The sequence below is a fragment of the Paroedura picta genome, chromosome 2, assembly GCF_049243985.1.
Source record: "Paroedura picta isolate Pp20150507F chromosome 2, Ppicta_v3.0, whole genome shotgun sequence".
NCBI lineage: Eukaryota > Metazoa > Chordata > Lepidosauria > Squamata > Gekkonidae > Paroedura > Paroedura picta.
In genome coordinates this window covers 4,122,837-4,134,961 of record NC_135370.1, presented here as the reverse complement: position 1 = coordinate 4,134,961, position 12,125 = coordinate 4,122,837, and the positions used below count along the sequence as shown (strand labels likewise).

General features: G+C 51.2%; 1 long non-coding RNA gene across 2 annotated transcripts in view; it reads right to left on the bottom strand.

Annotated features, from left to right (window-relative positions):
- Positions 1-10,681: 10,681 nt before the first annotated feature.
- LOC143828507 (uncharacterized) overlaps positions 10,682-12,125 on the bottom strand; it is a 38,725-nt gene continuing 37,281 nt past the window's right edge. For both annotated transcript variants that reach the window (XR_013227676.1, XR_013227679.1), the window contains exon 4: positions 10,682-11,414. This is a non-coding gene — a long non-coding RNA (uncharacterized LOC143828507). The remainder of the gene's footprint in view (positions 11,415-12,125) is intronic.

The following is a 12,125-nucleotide window of genomic DNA, read 5'->3' as shown; positions in this document are numbered from 1 at the left end:
AGGTCAAACCGTGTGTCTGGCTGGCTGCTGTCTACGGCTTCAGTATCTCAGGCCAAGAAAGTCATTCCCAGTTCTTGTTACCTGAAGCCCTTTAGAGATACGATTCGGAGGAGAAGAGTCCAAATCGGTGTCATTGCGTAGCTTTTACATTTTCACTCACAAGTGAAAAGTGCCCTCATGGCCCAGCCAGGAGCTGCTTGACCCGGGTTCAGAAGCGAGCGCTGTCACCGGTTTTTAAAAAGCACTTTAAGCCATTTAAAGCTTTTAAAATATAAAACGCGACAAGCAGAATGAGAATGATTAAGGTGTTTTAAATCGGCACTTCCAAAGGACCAGCCAGTCCCCTCTGTGCCCTGGGGTTAGATGAAGAAACAAGGAGCCAGAGCAGTGGGAAATTTCCGGGGCGTTTCCAAGATTACGGCCTACGCCACCCACCAAAGACACAGGGCCATTCCGCACAGGGGGGAAAAGCCTTACACCAGCGCAATGGCGTAATGCTAACAAAACGTGCCTCCTGGAATTCCTCACCTGCTGCCTCCTCTGCTGCCGCTTCACACTTCCTGGCATTTTGCACTGCTGCTTGAAATGGCGGAAGAGGGGAATGTGTTATACATGCGCCTCTTTCCCCCCTGCCAATCAAGACATTCAGCCAATCACCTTTCTCCCTCTTTTAAAGGGACTGCGAGCTAATTTTTAAAATAGAAATGACTTCTGTGTTTAAATGCCTTTTTCCCAAAGCAGAACAATTAATAACTTAAAAGCATAGAAACAGCAAAAGGGATGGGTCATTTTGGGGAAATACAAACTAACCGCAAATAAGCCCAATCTTTGAACGGGTCATATTTCCTTAAAATAAAAAAAATGTTGGGAGGGGCGGTACAGAAATGCAAGTATCAAACAAACAAGCAAGCAAGCAAACAAGCAAGCAAACAGCACGATTTTAAACCGTCACTCCTTTCTTAGCCCCCTAAATTCAGAAGGGTGTAATCCAGTGGATTACTGAGCTGTGGGCCTTACTTCCTGGCCGAGCTATTTCTGCCTCCCCTTGTTCTCGTGCTGAAGAAGAGAGAACCAGGCTCCCTGTTTCCAAGGGAGGAGGGAAGTCAGCAGCACTCAGAAATCCCCACGGGACAGTAACCTGCCTTTTCCAACCCTGAAGTCCTGTCCTCACATGCCCTTCCAGAAGACCTCCTTGCTGGCCTCCCCAGCTGGGGAAAGTGCCTGGGCCAGGCCTGTGTTCAGTGGCCGCAAATGAGGCTGCTAAAGAAACATCCTTCAGGCCTTTCTGCCCTCCAGTATGCGCCACGATGCTGGTTCTGAACGTGGGGGAGCAGGTGGGATTCCCTGGGAAGGGACTGGCCGTGATGATGCCAAATGGAGGGAGGGCCAGGGCCAGGCCTCTTTGCAGCAAGACAGAGAGGGCCCAGAGGAAGGAACGGAGACATTGTTTGCTGCTAAGCCACTGAGCTGCCTAGACTGGAGCAACAGGGGAAGCAGGCTCCAGTGATGTCTAGCGACGTCAGCAGCCACCCAAACATCTGGGAAAGGCCACGGAACACCTGGGGGTTCGCAGCTGTACGTTCCATCTCCCACCTCTAGTGGGCAGCAGAGGCCCCAGGCTGCTCAGTGGCTGCTCAGTGACCTCTCTAGGATCAGCAACCACCACGACCGTATCAGGCACTCTGAGCTCAGCAGGCCACGTTGAACTTTTCTTTTCCCTCTTAATAAAACACGAAGGGGTGTTGGGGTGGGCTCAGTCCGTGATGAGGAAGGGCAACAATTGGTCCCATGGCCCTGGACTGACAAGTGGAGGGGCCAATTGGAAAGCGCGAAGTGCCTTCCTATTGGCCCCTCACCAGGACAGACCAAAATTCCATTCACCCAGCCCAGTCTGGCTGCCAGTCTGCTCCTGACCACCAAAGGGAGAGGAGGTCAGCAGGGCTGCCAAGGGGGAGGAGAACAGAGGCTGCGCCAGCCCTTTTCGCCCCAAGGCTGCCCTAACTGTCATGTCCAACTGCAAATGGCCTCAGAACCCTGACAGAGCTGGCCGGAGGCTGCAGAGTGCTCCCCCTCCCCCTCCCTCCCTCCCTTCAGGCCTGCTTGCGAAGGAGCCTCTGACAGGCCCTGACTTAGAGGAGGGAGGCCTTTCCAAGAGCAACGCAGGGGAGCCTGAGGGCCTTCCTTTTGAGGGGGGGGGGGACTTTCCCCTTCTGCCAAACAGTTGCCTGGCAGGGAGGCCACAGAAAAGCCCCTTCTCACTTAAAATACTGCTCTGGCCGGGGGTTAGACACAGCCAAGCCATGTGTCTTTCTTCTTTGCAACTCTCTGCAGATTTGAGGCCACTGCACAACGCTATTCTGCAGAGGAAACTGTTTTTTTTGTTTCCTGTTTCTTCTGCACAACAACCCTGTGCAGTAGGCCTCAACATTCAACCCCATGCCCTTACAGACTGGACAACTCCTCCCCTTCCTCTTCCCACTGCCAAGCTCTAGCGCCCGTTGTATTCTTGGATACAATGGGCTTTGCCCCTAGTCTTTAGCTATTTATTGAATATGTTTTTTTTATTTTGAGGTGGCTCAGAAAACCTCTGCCCTCCCTAGGCTCCATCCTCAGATCTCCAGGAATCCCTTAGGCTGGAGTTGGCCCTTCCAATACTGGAGGTTTATCGCTGACGGCTGGTGCAGATTTCTTGCTGAATAACATAAAGCATTAAGGGGATTTATAAAGACCTGGAGGCCTGTTGTGGGGATGTGTCAGAGAGGCGCAACTGATCCTGCCTCGCGTCTAGTGTAAACTATCCCAGAATACTTTAAATATTTCTATAATACTGCAGAGAGATTTATTTAAAGAGTTGGATTCAGTGTTTTTTAACAAGTTACAAAAACAAACCATGAATCCTTCTTTATTTCTTTTAAAGGTGTTTATTTCTTTTAAAGGCATACACACTGTTGCTAACAGTGTGGCCGAGGAACCCGTTGGCTAGTCAAACTGCGGCCCTCCAGATGTCCATGGACTACAAATGCTGGCAGGGGCTCATGGGAATTGTAGTCCATGGACATCTGGAGGGCCGCAGTTTGACTACCCCTGGATTAGAACATGTAATGCCAGTGAATTCACCTCAAATCCACTTAGTCTCAATGACATCTGATTGTGCAAGACCTCAGCTGCTGTTTCTTCTTCCATCATGGCATGGTGAAGTGGTTAAGAGTGGTGGCCTCTAATCTGGAGAACCGGGTTTGATTCCTTCTCTCGTCCACATGATGTCTGCTGGGTGACCTTGGGCCAGTCACAGTTCTCTCAGGGCTCTCCCAGCCCCACCGGCCTCACAAAGTACCTGTTCTGGGCAGAGGAAGGGAAGGCTAGTGTAAGCTGTTTAGAGACTCCTTAAGAGAGAAAAGCATGGCATAAGACCCTACTTATTCAGCACTGAAGCACCTCCTTGCTGCATGGATCCTACTAAGATTTTACAGCAGAGTGCTCTTTTTAAATTTTGCATTGCTTTTGCTCCCCCTGTCTTTGGTGTGGAAAAGAAAAAGTGGGACCAAAGTCTGGGAAAAACAGCCCCAATTCTCCTGCTCTGGGTAAAGGAGGATAGGCTGCCCTTTGAAAGCTTTATGCTAGTCAAGGCTTCATGGCCTGTGAGAATCCCATAGCCTCCTTCTCCTCCTCCTCCTCCTCCTCCATGTTGACGTCCTCCTTGGTACAATGCCACACAGTCGGCTTCTCCCAGGGACCCTTTGAAGCAAAGCATCTGCCATGACATCAGCTGGGAACGCTCAGGTTTTGAAGTGCCGACAATGCCGCTCCTCAGAGACAGCCCCGAGTCCTTTTGGCGCCTGAGGCTGGAAATCTGAGCGGTGTCACCCATGACGGTAAAACACACAATCAACCAATTTTATATTGTGTTGCCCTTTGTTGGTGCTGCAAAGTTACCACCCCCGTCTCCCTAACAGCATGCCTTGCTTTGCTTCCCTGCCTTCTTCAAGGAGACGGAATGGGATGCTGCACTTTGAACCAGGGTTACCAACTCTGGGTTAGGGAATTCCTGGAGATTTGAGGGGGGAGCCTGGGAGGGGCAGGGTTTGACAAGAAGAGGGACCTCTGCATGGTCTACTGCAGGGGTAGTCAAACTACGGCCCTCCAGATGTCCGTGGACTACAATTCCCAGGAGCCCCTGCCAGCATTCGCTGGCAGGGGCTCCTGGGAATTGTAGTCCACGGACATCTGGAGGGCCGCAGTTTGACTACCCCTGGTCTATTGCCATGGGACCCAGGAAAGGGGAGCTCTTCCACTGCTGAACTACTCTATGAAACCTCCCCTTCTGATATCTAGTGCATACTGTTCTACGTGTAGTTTTAATCCATCACTGTGGGCCCTCTCTGCCGCCAACAGGAACCTTTCCCTGCCCTCCTGTAAGTGACAACCTTCAAGATACTTGGACCACTGCAGCATTCGTGGCTACCGAATTTGCGGTGTCTGTTTACTGGGGTGAACAGCCCCAGCAATAGGGGTCTCCTACTTTTTGTGTGGCACTGGCCCCAGAATGCCCTGGGCTCTTAGCTCTTTGAGAGCCAACTTGGTGTAGTGGTTAGGAGGGCAGACTTCTAATCTGGCGAGCCAGGTTTGATTCTGCACCCCTCCACATGCAACCAGCTGGGTGACCTTGGGCTCGCCACGGCACTGATAAAGCTGTTCTGACTGAGCAGTGATATCAGGGCTCTCTCAGCCTCACTCACCTCACAGGGTGTCTGTTGCGGAGAGAGCGACTGTAAGCCCCTTTGAGACTTCTTCGGGTAGAGAAAGCGGCATATAAGAACCAACTCTTCTTCTTATTCTTCAGTAATCTCAGGGCTCTCTCAGCCTCCCCTCCCTCACAGGGAGTCTGTTATGAGGAGAGGAAAGGGAAGGTGAATGTAAGCCGCTTTGAGGCATCTTTGAGCAGTGAAAAGTGGGGCATAAAAACCAACTCTTCTTCTTCTTTCTCTAAACTCCCAAGTGCCCTTAAGCTTAACACAGTTGGGAACCCAAGAGAAAGAGGTTGCGCAGGAAAAAGAACGAATAACAGAAAACAGGGATGAATAGGACAAGGGCCAAAAGAACCCTGGGATTAAAACCTGGCAGAAGCCCTTGTCTGTGGTTGCTGAAGGAGCACTACCCGCTTGCATTAATTAAAACGTGAAGGTGGTCCCTGGAGAACTGGGAGCTTGTCCACCCCTGCTGTGGATTCAAGCAACTGAGAGGACAATGTTCAAGTTCAACGGTGGCCATGAGGATTAGTCTCAGGCGGAGAAGAGAGGCCAGGCCAGGCAGCCCATGCGAAAGCGGCTGACAGCTTGGAACTGGCAGCTTTTCCGGAGTCACTGTTGAAGGCCAGCCTCTGCCGAAAATCCAGCAAAGCAGAACAGTCTCCTCTTTAATCTCCGTCAGAGAAGAAGAAAGGCTCTCGTGGAAAATCCCAGTCCTCCTGACCTCTCAAAAGCCATGACATGTTGCCAGACGCTTCAGTATTAAAGAGAGAGCGGGGATCTTTGTTCAGCCCTTCGGGAGAAGAGCCATGCAGCGAGACGGCCGGCCGGCTGGCTGGCTCAAAGGAGACGCTGAGGAGTTGTAGCAAAACCTCTTCTGATGGCCCAAATAGTCTCTGATCCTGAAACGGAGACTCAGAGGATAAGAAGGAGCCAAGACTTCCAATCCAGATGACGATGACTTCTCCGACGATAAGTTTGAAATGCCTGAGGGGAGGAAGGGAGGGAATCAGCAATGGAAATACCCCCGAGAGGAAAGTCCAGTTTGAAAAGGGGGGAGGGGCAGTGTCTAGGGCTGACATAACTGTCAGTTGGCCCGTCCATTCAAATGCTGGGTTGATTTTATTATTCATATTTACGATTCATTCTTCAAAGTTCTAGGCTGCCCTTCCCCCGGGGGCCCAGGAAGGCTCCCAACATGTCATGTAGGGTTCAGTGAAAACGCTTACGTTAATTATTTAAACCAATTTTCATTAAAACTCAGGAGCTCTGATGGGAGGAAGGCGGAATAACGTGCAGAGATGTCATTAATTATATGGCGTCTGCACGTAATTATCTATACCCGCCTTTCTCGACTATTTTACCATTGAGAAACATTCTTGAGGCTTTGAAAAACCGCAGATGTGGTATGATTGTGCAGAATAGGGTTGGGAAGCAGAGCTGGGGACACGCCAAAATGGGTCCCTCCCCTTCCCACTCCTCCAGGCCCTTCATTGGCCATGGGAAGGGGGACAAGTTGGGGAGCTCCCCACCTCCTTAGGCAGCCCCTTCCATGGCTGAACTAGACTCCTAGAATCCTAGAGTGGGAAGGGGCCATACAGGCCATCTAGTCCAACCCCCTGCTCAGTGCAGGATCAGCCTCAAGCATCCAGGAGAAGGATCTGTCCAGCTGCTGCTTGAAGACGGCCAGTGAGGGGGAGCTCATGACCTCCTTAGGCAGCCCCTTCCCCTGCTGAACTAGACTCATAGAATCCTAGAGTGGGAAGGGGCCATGCAGGCCATCTAGTCCCACCCTCTGCTTAGTGCAGGGTCAGCCTCAAGCATCCAGGAGAAAGATCTGTCCAGCTGCTGCTTGAAGACGGCCAGTGAGGGGGAGCTCATGACCTCCTTAGGCAGCCCCTTCCCCTGCTGAACTAGACTCATAGAATCCTAGAGTGGGAAGGGGCCATGCAGGCCATCTAGTCCCACCCTCTGCTCAGTGCAGGGTCAGCCTCAAGCATCCAGGAGAAGGATCTGTCCAGCTGCTGCTTGAAGATGGCCAGTGAGGGGGAGCTCATGACCTCCTTAAGCAGCCCCTTCCCCTGCTGAACTAGACTCATAGAATCCTAGAGTGGGAAGGGGCCATGCAGGCCATCTAGTCCCACCCTCTGCTCAGTGCAGGGTCAGCCTCAAGCATCCAGGAGAAGGATCTGTCCAGCTGCTGCTTGAAGACTGCCAGGGAGGGGGAGCTCATGACCTCCTTAGGCAGCCCCTTCCCCTGCTGAACTAGACTCATAGAATCCTAGAGTGGGAAGGGGCCATGCAGGCCATCTAGTCCCACCCTCTGCTCAGTGCAGGGTCAGCCTCAAGCATCCAGGATAATGTCCAGCCCCTGTTTGAAGAATGCCAGGAAGGGGGAGCTCTTCACTTCCTTAGGCAGTGGATTCCACTGCTGAACTACTATATGAAACCTCCCCTTCCATTTTATCCTCACAGTAACCCTGTGAAAACATGACTGGCCCAAGGTCTCCCAGCAAGATTCCGTGCCATGAATGGGGATTTGAACCCAGCTAAGAGCCTAATGCTGAGAGCGATTGAGGGCAAAAGAAGAAGGGGACGATAGAGAATGAGGTGGTTGGATGGAGTCACTGAAGCAGTAGGTGCAAACTTAAATGGACTCCAGGGAATGGTGGAGGACAGGAAGGCCTGGAGGATCATTGTCCATGGGGTCGCGATGGGTCAGACACGACTTCGCACCTAACAACAACAACTCCCGGATAGTAGTCCAACACTACACCACATGGGTTCTCATAGATGGTGACCTGCACTCATGTAGAGTCTTCTTCTTCTTCTATTTTGTATCCCTCCCTCCTATGCTGTTCAGGGTGGTGTACATTCACATCAATACAATATAGATATTAAGAATGTTAAAAACAACCATCACGAGCTGTCAGGTACAGACGTGGTGGGTTATAAATACAATGATAAACAACAAACAAATAACAGTGTTAAAATCTCAACCTCTCAGTACCATCAAGCAGTCTCCCAATGCCTTCCGCTTTGAGACTCTTGTGGGTAATGCAAAGCCGGGCGTGAAAACCAACTCTTCTTCTTCTCTCTCTGCTCAGCAATCTTCTGCCCAGCTCTAGGCTCTGATCCTCAAGTGGAAAGCCAAAGGAGAGAAGCCCTGGGCCTACACTTCTGAATGCACCCTGTAAGCAGAGAGGAGAGCAAAGCCTGCGAGATATTATGCAGCAGCTAACTGGCAGAACCATCTCCAGTTTCTCTCCCGCATTATCCTCCGAAAAGCTAGGAAGGGTGTCCAAATGCAGGCTAGAGGCCACCTTTATTAGTAATGTGTGCCATAACTTTTTCCCTCTACAAGCACCCGGAGGTTGAACTCTTCTGCTCCCCAAGGCCAGCCCTGCTTAGCTTCTGAGATCCGAGAACAGCAGGGTCAGCTGGGTCACCCAGAGCAAGACATTATTACGGAGCTAGAAGTGGGGGGTGGGGGGGGGAATGCCTGCTTTCCGATCAGTGAAGCCACTGCAGATGTAGGAACCTCATGCTGAAAAAACACATTTATTCTTCTTGATAAAATTAGCAGTAAGAATGATGTAGACCAGGGGTAGTCAACCTGTGGTCCTCCAGATGTTCATGGACTACAATTCCCATGAGCCCCTGCCATGAACATCTGGAGGACCACAGGTTGACTACCCCTGATGTAGACATCAAATGGGCCTCCCCTGAGAACAACCCCCCCACCCCCCCATGATGAATGCTGCAACTAGGCTACCCCTGCTGGAGATTACACTGGCACACTGAGTTGAGTTTATGCTTTTAATGCTTTCATTGAGGTGGTTATTGATGATGTTTCATGGCTTTATTAATATTTATTGAATGTACTTTTATTTGTTTCTATTGCTGCTGTAAACTGTCCTGAGCTTCTAGGAAGGGCGGTATATAAAATAAAATAATAATACGGTTCACAGAATAACATATATATTTTTGCATTGCATTTGAAAAGTACCTTCCTGAATCCTTATCCTTTTCTCAGCCGCAGTCCAGCTGGTCAAGCAGACATAAGCTCTAGGCTTAAAAATTACTAAGCATGTGAGCCCTACCTTCAGCCACCTTCTAGCGCAGGGGTAGTCAAACTGCGGCCCTCCAGATGTCCATGGACTACAATTCCCAGGAGCCCCTGCCAGCGAATGCTGGCAGGGGCTCCTGGGAATTGTAGTCCATGGACATCTGGAGGGCCACAGTTTGACTACCCCTGTTCTAGCGCATGGGTGCATGGTTTCTCACCTCCATAGCTCACCCAGGACCCAGATGGCAACATGAGCCCGACCCACTTAACCCAGGCTACATCTGCAATGGGGGCAGAATCCCCCACTCCTGCTTAGAGGAAGTGCCAGTGGAGGAGGCCAGGCACGCCTGCGCCATCTGCAAGAGAGCAATTAACGCAAAATTGAAATCCTCCCCATTGCAAACAGAACAAAATGTGTCCCGCTGGCATCAGCAGCCCCACTGCTGCCTCCATGTATGCACATATGCTGCTGTTAGCAAGTTAATTATTTGTAATGCAGCCAGCAGCACTAGCAGCCGGCCGCTACCCGGCGCGCCGTCCCCCCTTCCCTCTTCTCAATCCGCTCGCCTTCCATGGTCGCTGGTGCTAAATGCAGTGAGGCAGGAGATCTTTGGGGTGCCTGGGCTCAGGAAACAGCACAAGGAAGAGGCAAGCCTATCCCTGGAGCACGATTGAACCTCCCCACCCAATTTGGGGGAGTTTAAGCCATGTACCTGAGTAGGGCGGAGCACCAAAAAAAGACACAGTTAGGTAGAACTGCCCGGGCAGACTCGGCCTTGTTAGTCTCTGTTGAGCAGATGGGTCCTGGGGAGTTCTCCCCAGCTGGTGTGTTTTGCAGCTTCCCCTTGGGGGGCCCTAAACTGTGCCCGAGCCCAGGCGCGTTTGCTACGGTGCAAGGAAGCGTTTGCTGACCCTTCCAACTGCCTGCTCCAGCCCACCCACCTTCTCCCAGGTGCGCTTCGTGGAGGAGGCAGCAAGGATCGGCTGCACGCTGAGGTTGTGTAACTGACGCCCACGTAGCTGGGAAGGACGGCAAAGGTCACTGCAGATAAATGCAACACACAAGCACAACAGCTTGTGGTTGCCAAGGGTGGTCTGTCTCCGTTGATGGTGCATCCATGGCTACTGATATGAGATCTTCACCAAACACCATCCTGGTTTCCAAGGCCTCCTTCTTCTCTTGTAGTTTTTAAAACACTGCACACATGCCCTGGCAAGATAACATTGTTAGCTGGAGTGGTGGGGAGAACAAGGGGAGGGGGGAATCTGAGGTCAGGGCATAGTTAACATAGTTAACAGGGCCATGAGGTCAGGGCATAGTTAACTTATTCTAAACCAAGGGTGGGCAAACTGTGGCCCTCCAGATGTCCATGGACTACAATTCATGAGCCCCTACCAGCAAATGCTGGTAGAGGCTCATGAGAATTGTAGTCCATGGACATCTGGAGGGCCACAGTTTGCCCACCCCTGTTCTAAACCAACACGTGGGTCGTGACCCTGGGTGAGTTGTAGAACTGCTGCGTTGTCCCCTATAGAACCCTCCCTCCTTTGGCTGCTTTTGGGGGAATAAGGCAATAGGAAGCAGGCATAGAGAAAAATGTTACCACCCCATGAAGACGTGAAGCTGCCTTACCCTGAATGAGATCTCTGGTCCAGCATGTTAAGTGTTATCTACTCCGGGCTCTCTCAACCAGGGTTTTGTGAACCCCTGGGGTTTCTTGATGGCCCTGGAAGGGCTTCCCGAATGGGTGGGAGTTCATTCATTATTTGAAAATCTTTTTAAAAAATTGTTAAACATTTATTGTGATATGAGCATATATGGCCGCATCAACGTCCCCGCCCCCCTCCCCGATATTTATTTATATATACTGTCCCTCTTCGACTCGCTGTCTTGGGGCACGGAGCAATAAGGTCAACCTACATCAGAATAAAACAGTAAAATTGCCAGCGGTGGCCCTGGGAAAGGGAGGGGCCCTGGGTGGGCGTGTCCACAGCGCTGCTTCCCAACCATATTCTGCACTGTGGTGCCACTTCTGGGGTTTCTTGAAGCCCAAGGAATGTTTCAGGGGTTTCTCAATGATTAAAAAAGTCAAGAATGGCTGCTCTTCTCTGACTGGAAGTGGCTCTTCAAGGTCCTCAGGCTGAAATCGTTCACATCACTTTCTTCCAGATCCTTTAACTAGGGGTAACCTGCCAAGCCGATGCTCTGACACAGAGTCACGGCCCCTCCCCAGGCCAACAAGGAGCAGCAGATTGGCAACGTGATCTCATTCAGTGGCAAAATGGATTCCTCCGGTGCTCTGATCCTTGCAGGTTTCTCACTAGACCTCCTGGCCTCAACTTGTGCTTGTTCCAAGCTTTCTCAATCTGTTGCTCAGTATCTTGGACTATGCACTGGTGAGGGCGTAGCTCTGGCTTCTCTGTTTCCTGTCATGTGACTCTAGGGTCCTGCAACTTCCTGTCAAGGTCTTTCAATTCAGGCAACAGATCCCACGCTTTCATCCAGGAGTTAAAGTCAGTCCTGAGTCGGAAGAGGATGAAGATCACTTGGATTGTATCACTTCCAAAAGCAGGTGGCAGGCTCCCGATGGAATGGACCACTATAAAAGAAAGAATTAAACACAAATCACACAGGGAGGGCAGATGTCATGGAGCCTTTGCCTTACATGCTAGTTTTCTACATGAAATGCCTCACCTTGAAGCAGCCTTTTCTTTTGACCATAGAGGAGGCCCTAAAATAATTTTCCAGTCTTCAAGGAGCCCCAGAAGTGATGTCTGCTGGCCACGCCTCCCTAACCCTAACCTGGAAGTGACATGACACTGGAAGTGACATCACCAACCATATTAACAGGCAGACTCAAGGAGGACTGAGGGGGGAGAGACAGAAGCTCCCTTAAGATGGGAGTAGGTGTGCAGGCTCCACCCCTCCTGGGCACAGAGACTGTGAGAGAGCTCGCTCATGCTGGGAGGGGGGGCAAGGGAAGGGGTCGGTTCCCCGGCTGGTGGCCAAGTCCATTAAGGCAGGAGGGGAAAGTCTGCAGACCCCTCTGGAGCTCCCACAGACCCCTGGTTGGGAATCCCTGCTTTGAAGTCATGCAGTCCAGAAGCAGTTTGGCCATGAGATGAATTCCTGACTTCTTGGCTGTCAAATGAAATGGTTTCCACAGTGAGGGCCAATGATTCAGCATCCTTCCTGTTCTCCTGGCTTCCATTTCCTCAGCGACTGCTAAAGATGGTCCAGTTGAGGAAGCATGAGCAAGACGAGGGGTGGGCACAGCCACTAGGGTGTGGTCAGAGCCTTACTCCCAGGT